We start from the raw sequence: 12,878 nt of genomic DNA on the forward strand, positions 1-12,878 counted from the left end.
TAAGATATCAGGATTGGGAGACAATTCTACATCTTGCAGTACAGAAAGCCTGTGTCGATCAGAATCCAAGAAGTGTTTTCTTTTATGCTGATTTAAGTCAGGAGGTTATACAGAGACATAAGGAGTTTAATCAGGCCAAGATGGTGTTGGCTATAAATCAGCATTTAGATATCCAGGAGTGTTGAAAGTGTTTGATGGGCAATACCAATATCAGTTTTTTGAGAAAGCTCATTAACCTTTGCTAATTCTTTGCCAGCTAATAAACTGAGCCATGATCTGTCAATGAAACCATTGGTGAGCATTGTCAAGACTAAGAATGGGAATGGGACAAAAAAGCTGAAAACTACACAACTGGTTGAAGTGGTGGAAGATAATGGACTGTATTTTCTGAAGGTCTGGTCGGGGAGAGGTAGATGACCCTGTTGAATTCAAAGTCATCTGCCGCTGGTGGTATTGACTATACCCGGTCAAACGAGGGGGTCACTGCTTTGCAGTTTTTTTGGGGGGAGGGTGGTTTGTATTAATTTTAAGTTTTGTTTTTGTGTATTTTTAATTTTCTTTTTATTGGATTTAGGGTTTTTTATTTGAAGGGACTATAACTTAGTGCAAGGATTGGCTGTATTGGGTGCCACTCTATAGGGAACAATAAATAACTTAAATTTTGTGACATTTTGTAAAGGGCTAAATCATCCAATAAAACGGAAACATATATTGGACTATATTAAAAAGTTGAAGGTGGATATTGCATTTTTGCAAGAAACTCGTTTGACAGAGAAAGAACATTTAAAATTGAAGCATGATTGGGTAGGCCATATGATTACATCTTATTTTAATTCAAAAGCCAGAGGGGTTGCAATTTTGATAAATAAAAAAAGTACCTTTTGCTTTGGATTCCTTTTATGCCAATGCTGGTGGAGTGTTGATGGTTAATTTTAAAATATTTTCAGAAACTTGGACGTGGATGAATATTTATGCACCAAATGAAGATGATGAAGAATTTGTTATAGATGCTTTTTTAAATTTGCACCAATCGAATTAGAACATTTTGATAGGGGTAGATTTTAATTGTTGTTTAGATCCATTGTTGGCTAAATCTCCAAAAACTAAAGAAAACTAAAATGGCTAAAAGAACAATTGAACCGACGAGAGATTTAAATTTGGTAGAAATATGGAGAAGATTGAATCCAACTGAAAAAGATTTTTCTTTTTATTCTGCCCTACATAATTTATTTTCTAGAATTGATTTATCTTTGGTTTTGGCACAATAGCATGGTAGATTTAGTAATGCTGAATATAATAGTAAAATATTGACTGATTATTCATTGTTGTTAGTTTCTTGTGTGGGTACTGAGGTGATAGAAACTACTTATCGTTGGAGATTCAATGAAATGTTGTTTTAAAAAAAACGGACTTTGTTAATTACATAAGAGATCAAATTGTTTTCTATTTGCAAATGAATAAGGGTTTGGTACAGAGTAAATTTGTTTTGTGGCATATTTAAGAAGTCAGATTATTAGTTATACAGCAAGAGTGAAAAAACAGTATTTGTTGGAGAGTCAAAATTTGGAAAAAGAAATTGTAATATTAGAGAAAAAAATTCAGAAGAATTCTACTAAAGATAATAAGATACAATTATCTAAATTAAAACTTTGCTATAATACTTTGCAAACATGTATATGAAAAAATGATTCAACGATTGAAGCAACATTATTATGAATTAGGAGAAAGAGCATGCAAAGTTTTAGCTTGGCAGTTGAAAACTGAATAGGTATCAAGAATAGGTATTAATACAATTAGAAAAAATTCAGAGACTTCATATAAACCACAGGAAATTAATGAGTTTTTTTAAGTTTTACCAGAATTTATGTACGTCTGAAGATTCTCCAGATATGGATCAGATTGAATCATTTTTATCTAATTTAAATGTATTAAATAAGATTGATATTAGGGATTTAGATAGTCTATTTACTGATTTGGAACTTAGAGGTGCAGTACAATCTATACCTGGTGGGTAATCGCCTGGAGAGGATGGATTTACAATGGAATTTTATAAAGAATATAATAATTTGTTGTTTTATGTATATAACAGAAGTATTGAAACAAGTGACAGAAACAGATTCTTTTCCAGATTCTTTTTCAAGGGCATTGATAACAGTTATTCCAAAGAAAGATAGGGATCCTTTAAAAGTGGCTTCATACAGACCAATATCTTTATTAAATGTGGATTATAAAATTGTGGCAAAGGTATTGGCTTATAGATTAGCTAATTTTATACCAAAATTAGCTAATGTTGTTCAAGCAAGGTTTATTAAAGATAGATATTCCATCAATAATATCATCAAATTGATCACAATAATTAATGCTTCAAGATTAATCAACTGATGATATTAGCATTAGATGCAGAAAAAGCATCTTTTTTACAGTGTTGAGTGGAACTTTTTGTTTAAGGTGCTAGAAAGATTTAAATTTGAACCACTTTTCACTGGTTGGGTTAAAGCTTTTTATACTAATCCATCTGCAAGAGTGTTGACAAATGGACAGATTTCATCAGCCTTGAATTTGTCTCGATCAACTAGACAGGGTTGTCCACTTTCACCAGCTTTGTTTGGTTTAGTAACCTTTGGCTCAAGCTATATGTCAAGAATTTAATATTAAAGGAATTACAATAGGTGAATAAGAGTATAAATTAATTTGTTTGCAGATGATGTATTTATCATATCCCAAAGCCTCTTTAGAACCATTACAAAATTTGTTAAGTCGATATGGTATGCTTTCAGGTTATAAAGTTAATTGGAATAAAAGTGAAATATTACTTATATCAGATGAAGATTATACAGACTGTAGACAAATAACCAAGATTATATGGTCTAACAAAATTAAGTATTTAGGAATTAGAGTGAACAAAGAATATCAAGATTTATATAGTTTAAATTATATACCTTTGAAAAACAAAATTAAAGCTGATTTGCATAGATGGAAAGATGTACCATGAACTTTAATTGGATGAGTTAATTGTATAAAAATGAAAAGATATCCCTGTATACAATATCTCTTTCAGTCTATTCCAAGTGCAGTATCGAACAATTCTTTTTAAGGAATTAAAGTAATTTGTTTGTTTTTGTGGAAAGGTAAAATGTCAAGGGTTTCTATTCAAAAATTAACATGGCGGTATGAATTAGGTGGACCTCAATTACTACATTTTCAAAATTATTGAGGCGGGACAACTAAAATGTATTAATAGGTTATTTGATATTGATCAACCACCTATGTGGGCAAAGGTTGAATTGAATATAAAATAAGTCAATTTATTTATAAATAGAACCCTTTATTATTACAAAATATAAATTGCCTGCATTGAGACACTTAATGGATATTTGGTACAAGCAAGATCAGATCATAGGGTCTAAAGGAAATTATGAAATTACTTAATGTGAGATATAGTATGGTTAATTATAATTTTAAATATCAATTGTATTTAACACCTTAAAAGTTGAAAAAATATGGTTTTACTTCATCAGACTTGTGTTTTAGATGTAGGGAACAGATGGGTACCTTTTTGCATTCTGTTTGGGTATGTGGAAAAGTTAAACTTTTTTGGGAAAAAGTTATAAAAATTTTGAGAGATTTATTTAAGGTGGATTTGCAATTGGATCCGATGATATGTTTATTGGGTTATATGAATACATTAATGTCAAGGTTGTGGATGGACAAACCATAATTAACATTTATAAGATTAGGGTTAGCCGTAGCAAGAAAATGTATAGCCATTATGTGGAAACATCTTCTCTTTGGCTTGGCTTCGCGGACGAAGATTTATGGAGGGGGTAAAAGTCCACGTCAGCTGCAGGCTCGTTTGTGGCTGACTAGTCCGATGCGGGACAGGCAGACACGGTTGCAGCGGCTGCAGGGGAAAATTGGTTGGTTGGGGTTGGGTGTTGGGTTTTTCCTCCTTTGCCTTTTGTCAGTGAGGTGGGCTCTGCGGTCTTCTTCAAAGGAGGTTGCTGTCCGCCAAACTGTGAGGCACCAAGATGCACGGTTTGAGGCGATATCAGCCCACTGGCGGTGGTCAATGTGGCAGGCACCAAGAGATTTCTTTAGGCAGTCCTTGTACCTTTTCTTTGGTGCACCTCTGTCACGGTGGCCAGTGGAGAGCTCGCCATATAACACGATCTTGGGAAGGCGATGGTCCTCCATTCTGGAGACGTGACTCACCCAGCGCAGCTGGATCTTCAGCAGCGTGGACTTGATACTCTCGATCTCTACATGATGTAGAGTTAAATATACAAAGGTGGCATAATGAATTATAATCGTGTTTATATCTGGAAAAAATAACATAACCTACAAGATAATTTATTTTTTGCTAAGATGTGGAATATATATTTAGAACATATGGCCATAGATCTTAAGTAAATGATATGTACAGAGTTGGCACACCAAACAGGTGAATACCCGGAAATAATCTTTTTTTTTAATGGCTCTGAGGGGGATTTGGGTGGGTGGGGTGGGATGGGATAGTTTATATGGGAAAGGGGAAGGGGGGTAAAGGGTTTTTTTTTGTTAAAATTAAATAAAATTTTCAAATAAAAACAGCAACAGCTGAGACTGGAACAGGACAAGGTGGCAAGCTTGTGCAAAAACCACATTTGGAATGTCCATACTTATTTTATATCCTGATATTCTTCCATATTTTTCAAATATTGTTTGTAATCTTATCAACGATTCAACTGGGTCAGGCATCTATAATAGCACATCATCAGCAAGTAAACTAATTTTATGTTCTTTCTGAACAACTGTGAAGCCCTTAATATCTGGATCTCTTGTAATCTCTGCTAGGGGTTCAGTAGCTAGTATGAATAATACTGGAGATAGAGGACACCCCTGTTTACTTGATCAACTGAAGGGAAAATAGATGACATTTTGATTATCATAAGCCACAAGCTAAAATTATAACTAATAGAACTTTTATCCAATTTATACATTTCCTACCCATACCAAATTTTTACAACACTTCATATAAGAAAGACCATTCTAGTTGGTCAAATGCCTTTTCTGTATCTAAAGAAATAGTTACATTTGCATTCAACTTTGATCTTGCTATGTATTATATTAGTCTACCTAGATTATTTGAAGAGCACCTTCCTTTAACAAACCCTACCTGATCTGGATGTATTAATTTTGGTAAATACCCAATCTGTTGGCTCGTGCCTTTGCTAGGATTTTACAATCTGCATTCAGGAGTGATATTGGTCTGTATGATAAGGTTGTTAGTGGGTCTCTACCTTTCTTCAGTAGCACTGTAATTAGAGCAGTTGAAAAAGTTTCAGGGAGGGTTTGGGTCTCCGCTGCCTAGTCTAACACATCCAGCAAAAGAGGCATCAACAGATCTTTAAATTATCTACAGCACTCAGGAGGGAACCCATGTTACCCTGGAGTCTTATTAATTTGTAAAGTACCCAGAGCTTTCTCTATTTCTTCCCTTGTAAAAGATGCAGATAGGTTTTTTTTTCTCTTTTTAGTTTAGAAAATGCAACATTTGTTAAAAATTCTTCCATCTTGTGTTTATCCCTACTAATTCTGATTTATAATATTTTATATAGCCTCTCCCTCTGGTGGTCATTGGTTTCGGTCGCAGGTGAGCTCAAAGGTGACGAGGATCTGGAATCGGGAGGATAAGGATGGTCGTAACCATGTAAGATTTGACATAATCAAAAGTCCTCATTCAGCTCAGCAGTGGAGAAGGTCTAGAACTTCCAATAATTTTTACTTTAATGTTAGGAGTATTGAAAGGAAGGTGGGTGAACTAAAGGTTGAAAATCACTGTTTTAATCACACCTAATTGACTCGTTATGTGCACAGTTTCATGATCTTCAAAGGAAATGGGTCAATGACCATTTTTCTCAAGCAAAATATTTCAGTAACAATTGGGTCTCGAGCAGTCATTCTCAACTTTCCCTTCCCACTCATATACCATCTTAAGCAATCACTTACTAATCACAGAGCACCAATGGCATAGGGATTCCTTAAAATGGTATGTGAGTGGAAAGAAAAAGATTGAGAACCACTGGCATACGTAGTTAAAAAGCAAGACAAACCATGGTGCTATAATAAACATCACAGGACGAGACTATTACTATTCAAGACAAGCAACGTAGAGTGAATAAAAATATTCACTAAATTACAACAATAAAGTAATTAATAAAAACTAGTCATAGGCACAGTAGAGATGAGCTACCATATAATAATCTCTGAATATTAAAAATCTGATAGCTTGAGTGAAGAAACCACCAGACATTTCACAATCTATAGAAGCCCAAAAGCCTCAACACCATCCGCCAAGATGGCGCACCACAATCTCAGATGGGGCAACCTCCAGGACCCCCAAACCAGGAAAATGACACCGCTGCTCCATACACCATGGCGCACCTTTCACAGAACACACAACATCCCCACCTCGACTATCAGCAACAAGTGACGCCCAAGACTGGAGGACTCAGTCCCCACACGGTCTTTACTGCAGTTGAGGCCGAACAGCTTCTTCACGAAGATTTGTTGTTGCTTGGCGATTTCCACATTGCAGCAATTGTCTCACTATGCTCTACTGTCCATCTTTCTCCAATTAAAAATTGTGTACAGTGACTTACTTAAAGAGTTACTGTAGCACCAGGTCCAGAGAGGCCACTGCAGGCTGCTGCCTCACCACCATCTTCATAGATCTTTACAGCACAGAAACAGGCCCCTTTGGCCCTTCTAGTCTGTGCCAAATCATTTTTTTCTGCCTAGTCCCACTGACGTGCACCCAGTCCTTACCCCTCCACACCCCTCCCATCCATGTACCTTTCCAAATTCTTCTTAAATGTTAAAATTGAGCCTACTTCAGCTGGAAGCTTGTCCCATTCTCCCAACACTCTGTGTGTTCCCTCTCATGTTTCCCCTAAACCTTTCCCCTTTCACCCTTAACCCATGACCTCTGATTTGTATCTCACCTACCCTCAGTGGAGAAAGCTTACCTACATTTACTCTATCCCCCTCATAATTTTAAACACCTGTACTCATTTGCTCTGTGTTGCCTGTATCTGATCAACCTCTCTCTTCTTCATAAGCAGATCCCCCAATATCTCTGAAAAACCAAGATTCCTTGTGCCCTCTTTAACTTTGCCTTTAATCCTTACAGGAACATACATTCTCAAACTTTCACCTTTGAAGTCCTTCCACTTACCGAACACATCTTTGGCAGAAGATAACCTGTCCCAATCCACATTCTCCAGATCTTTTCTCATTTCCTCAGAATTGGCCTTTTACCAATTTAGAATCTTAACCCGAGGTCCACACCTATCCTTCTCCATAATTAACTTGAAACTAATGGCATTATGATCGCCGGCCCCAAGTCATTCCCCAACACATACATCTGTCACCTTTCCTGTCTAGTTCCCTAATAGAAGAGCCACTTTTGCACGCTTTCTTGTTGGTACCTCAATGTGTTAATTTAGAAAACTTTCCTGAACACATTTCATTTTGACAAACTCTAACAAATCCAGCCAATATAAAGTCATCTACTATCACAATTTTATGTTTCCTGCAGCTGTCTACTGTCCCTCTGCAGATTTACTCCTCCAATTTTTATTGCCTATTGGGCAGTCTATAGAACAACCCCATGAGTGTGGTCACACCTTTCCCATTCCACAGCCTCATTAGGCGAGCCCTCTGGTCTGTCCTGCCTGTGCACAGCCGTGATATTTTCCCTGATGAGCAATGCCACTCCTCCTCTTGCATCCCTCCCGCTCTATTACATTCGAACCACTAGACCCCATGCCAGTCGTGCCCCTCCTGTACCGTTTCACTAATAGCCACGATGTCATAATTCCATGTGCTAATCCTCACTCTAAGCTTGTCTGTCTTTCCTACAATACACCTTGCATTGAAAAAAAAAGTGTTCCATTAATAGTTGAACCATGGTTGTATTATTGAAAGGCCCATTTCAACTATTAATTCTTCTTCGTTAAGTGTCCATTGAAGACAGGCTGTTCAATTCCACTTGTCCTTCATGGCAAGACCAGCTGGTGAGCATGTTCTCACGTTAAGCAGTGAGTTGCAACATTTGAATTTGATGCCTGTGTCAGATAGCAATGCGTATCAGTCCACAGGGCGTGGAATATGGAGATTGTGCCGTTTAACTGCACTCGCTGCTTTATCTTGGACCAGAATCTTACCACTTACCCAGAACCTAAGCCTTTTAGTTTGGGGTACATCTGCCATAGGGAACCATCCATCCTTGTTATAGAATCATAATAAAATGCACCTTGTAAACAGGCTCTTTTTTCCACTATGTCGATTACTAGTCACCAATTACACCATCTCTGTTAATTCTATTTTTATTCTCCCCACATTCTCATCTCCTGCCTCCCAGATTCTACCACACTCTGATACACTGGAGGAAACTTAGTGGCCAATTGACCCACCAACCCACTCGTCCTTTATTTGAGAGGAACCTGGAAACCAAGCGCTCACAGGGAAAATATGTAAACTCCTCACTGATATCATATGTCCTCGGGTCTGAACCTGGGCCTCTGACACTGGAAGGCAGCAGCTCTACTAGCTGCCCCTCATAATTTTATATACTTGTATCAGATCTTCTTCCATCCCCCACCCACCCCTCCCAACATTTCCCCAGTCTCTACCTCTGTAAAGAAAACAAATCCAATCTCTCCTCTTATCTGAAACGCTGCATCCCTGGCATCATCCTGGTGAACTTCCTCTGTGCCTTCTCGAGTACAATTGAACCCTTCCTATAGTGTGGTGATCAGAACAGTGCACTGTATTCCAGCTATGGCCTCACCAATGCTTCATACTATTGATGCACCATCAATAACACAGACTAGAAGTTGTGCAAAACTGAGAGGCTTTTATTAGCAATAGAATGGAGGGATGTCCATGCTGGACAACCGTCCTGATCTGGGGAGGGGGCTGTGGGACAGTCACCTTTATTCAGGAGTCTGTGGGAAGAGCCACAGGTCCAGTCAAACAAGGAGCATGTCCAGAGAGCTAAACATACATAAATTGGTTTACCACAACTATAACCTGTCTGGTTTTATATTTTATTCCCAGAAAATGAAGGCAAGAATCCTGTATGCCTTCTTCACCTACATGTCTACCTGTGCTGCCACCTTCAGGGATTCCCAGACTTGCGCACTCAGGTCCTTCTATTCCCCACGATTTACTGTGTTTGTCCAACCCTTTTTAGTCTTTATTAGTCATTCCTGTTTTAAGTTGGGAAAAATAAATAATTCAGTTAATCACAGGTTTTATTTCACTCGAAGAGAATTATTGAAGGAGATCCTAAGCTATATGATTTCTGTATATTTGAAAAGGCTGAGACTGATCAGAAAGACACCATAGCTTCGGATGGTGGAGGGGTGGGGTGGGGGAGGAAATAGTGTCTCACTAATTTAACTTAGGTTAAGGTAGGGTGGTAGAAGTTGCCTATATGGACTTTTGTCAGATATTTGACAAAGTCCCACATGGTGTGCTGGTCTTAAAGATCAAGACACATGAGACCCAAGGTAAACTAAAATTAATTTGGTGATATAATGTTAGAGTGGTGGTGGTAGAATACTTTGAATTGGAAGTTTGTCACCAGTTATGCACTACAGGAAATGATGGTAGACCCTTGTTGTTTGTGAGAACATTCACAATCTTGATGTGAATGTGGTAATAGGATTAGTAAGTTTGCAGATGACACAAAAAATGGTGGTGTTGTGGAGGGTGAGCAAGGTTGTCGAAGGCCACAGCAGGGTACAGAATGGATAAAAACTTGGGTGGGCTGCCATCTGTTAACACTCCATCCAACGAGTATAAGTTGATGTATTTTGGGAAGTCAAATAGGAATAGGACATATACAATGAATGGTAGGACATTGTAGACAGCACACAGCAACAAGCTTGCCCACACCAGAGTGCATATTTTATTGAATTTAGCAGGCCCAGAAGCTACTGAAAAGGAGAGGCCATTCATGTATGCAAACGAAGTGCATGATGGTGAACTCATTTCCAACCCAGCTGAGTTGAGAGAGGACCCGGAGTGTCTAAAACAAAAATTCAGGGAACTGTGCAACCCACAGAGAAACATGATGATGGAGAGATGCAAGTTTAACACTAGAGACCAAAAGCCTGGCAAGTCAATGAACTCGTATGTCACCGATTTGAAAATCAGGGCAAAGACCTGTATCTTTGGAAAGCTCTGTAAAGAAGTAATTAAAGGCAGATGGCCTTTGGCATTCACGATAACAATATGAGGAAGGCACTTTTGCACAACAATGCCTTAATGCTACCAAAGGCCATCTTTTACAAAACCATGGAGGAGAATAGCAGGGAGATAGCCCCTCCACAGCAACATGCCACAAGTGTTGACGCAGTCCAGGTAGGACCTGCAAACAGAAAATGGCTGGAAGTCAGGAGGAAAAGCCAGCCAGACCATGCCGCACTCTCATCCAGGGCAAAGTGCAGCAACTGCGGAGGCAACCACGTGACAAAATGAGAAATGTGCCCTGCATTTGGCCAGCAATGTAGCGCCTCCAGAAAATGGAACCATTTCAACAGATGCTGCAGAGCTAGGCCCAGACCAATCGACCAGCTAAAGCCGGAGCAAGGAAGAAGCAGCCCAGATGATGAGTACTATGCCAATGGGCTGACTGTGCGGATGGCAGGGAACTCAGCGTAAATGCAAATTAGAGGAAACAACGAAGCCTTCATGACTATGAAAGTCAATGGCAAGATGGCAGAAATAAAGGTCATCACAGGAGAAAAGTGAAACATCATGTCGCAGAAGACATTCAGTTGGCTGAAGAAAATGGAACAGATTAAGCCATGCATCAGGTCAACAAGTCTAGTGGTATATGGAGACAGCATGGTGCAGCTACAGTGCTACATGCAGGGAGAGTTAGGCGTAGTAATGTTCTCTGTAGTCCACGAAGATGTCATGCCTCTGTTGGACCTGAGTGCATACATCGACATGGGACTTCGCTTACTTAGCAGAGAAGTACACCAAATAAGTGCCTCCGAAGATTATTTGTCCCAGAGAATTTTTTCAGAATTTCGCAGACGAGTTGGGGAAGTTGCCAGTAATGTGTTCCATTTGGCTTGACCCAGAAGTGTGACCCGTGGTTCATCCGGTTAAAGTGAAAGACAAGGTCAAGTCCAAGCTGGACAGAATGCAAGACCTAGTGTAATTACCCTGGTCTCCAAGTGAACCGAATGGGTGTCCTCCATGGTGGCTGTCAAGAAGAAAGAGGGACAAGAGACCTCAATACAGTCCTGAAGAGACCACACTGTCCAATGCGCGCCATGGAGGAAGTTGCCGCAAAAAAGGATGGTACATCTGTGTTCTCAGTTCTGGATGCAAAAAATTCCTTCTGTCAGATCAAGCTTGACTACAAATTGTCACTACTGACCACATTCAGCACTGGGTTCAATCGATAAAGATTTATGCGGATGCCATTCAGTATCAATTCGGCCAGCGAAGTATTTCAGAGATCCATGGAGCAAATTTTTGCCAGGTACTCCTGTGCCATCATAGTCGACAACATACTTGTGGGCGGCAAGAATTTAGAGGAACACGGTGCAAATTTAAAGAAGGTACTTGACCGAGCCAACCCCCAAAAGTGAAAATTCCAGCTGAATCAGGTCAGCTACATAGTCATGTGCTCTCTAGTAGAGGCCTGAAGGCAGACCCCTCGAAAACCAAGGCAATCAGTGAAATGCTGGTGGATGTGACAGCCCTACAAAGATTCCTTGGTATGGTTAAATACCTGGGCAAGTTCATCCTCAACTCAAGCGAACTCGCAGCTCCACGTGGAGTGGATGTGGCACAAGCAGCAATAGAACGCATTTGACACTTTAAAGAGGCATATATCATGTCCACCAGTTTTGTTGTACTATAATATACAAAGTCCAATGCTGCTGACCTATGATGCATCGCAGTATGGCCTAGGTGCAGCACACCTGCAAGATGGGGCACCTATGGCCTATGCATCAAAGTCACTCATTGACATGGAAACCAGGTTCACGCAGATCGAAAAGGAATTATTGGCAGTGGTTTTTGCCTTATCCAAGTTCAATGACTACATCTATGGTAGACCAGTGACCATAGAAACCGACCACCTACCTCTGGTCACGATATTGAAGAAGCTGATGCACGCAGCACCAGCGAGGTTGCAAAGAATGATGCTCAAACTTCACAAGTACAACATCACTTTGGTATACAAGTATGGAAAAGAGAAGCACCTAGCCGACACGCTATACCATGTCCCCAGAAAATGCATGGCCCAACAGGTCAAGGAAGAGGACACTTGAGGTAATGACAGTCATGCACATTTACTTGTTCCGGTTGGAGGACCTAAGAAGACACATGGCTAAAGAGGCCTAGGTACTTTTATCAGGGGTGTTGGCCAGACCAGCAGTAGAACTCATTTCCCATTCCATGAAGAGCTACTTATCAATGAAGGGCCAGAAAGCAGTAATTCCGAGTTCACCGCAAAACATGTACATTGGCATCCTGCACAGAGGGTATCTGGGTACAGAGGCAACAAAACGAAGGGTGAGAGACACAGTATTTTTGCCAGGAATGACCAATAACATTGATCAAGAAGTGCAAACTTGTTCGGTATGCAACAGCACACCAGCAGAAGGAGCCACTGCAGTTTCATCCAGTGCCAGATCTGCCCCGGTCAACTGTGGCAACAGCCATTTTTCAAATGGCGTTGCCAGCAATACTTGGTACTAAATGATTTGTACTCAGGATGGTTTGAAATAGACCTGTTACATGATGCTACCTCCTTGGCGGTCATAACTAAGCTAAAAAGACACTGTTTGGTGCATGGGGCACCT

At 39.6% G+C, this 12,878-nt stretch overlaps 1 long non-coding RNA gene across 3 annotated transcripts in view; it reads left to right on the forward strand.

Annotated features, from left to right (window-relative positions):
- LOC138755196 (uncharacterized) overlaps window positions 1-12,878 on the forward strand; it is a 334,189-nt gene that overhangs the window by 217,483 nt on the left and 103,828 nt on the right. For all 3 annotated transcript variants that reach the window (XR_011352102.1, XR_011352103.1, XR_011352101.1), the window contains one exon: window positions 5,598-5,689. This is a non-coding gene — a long non-coding RNA (uncharacterized lncRNA). The remainder of the gene's footprint in view (window positions 1-5,597; window positions 5,690-12,878) is intronic.

The sequence above is a fragment of the Narcine bancroftii genome, chromosome 2 (assembly GCF_036971445.1).
Source record: "Narcine bancroftii isolate sNarBan1 chromosome 2, sNarBan1.hap1, whole genome shotgun sequence".
In the NCBI taxonomy this organism is placed as follows: Eukaryota; Metazoa; Chordata; class Chondrichthyes; order Torpediniformes; family Narcinidae; genus Narcine; species Narcine bancroftii.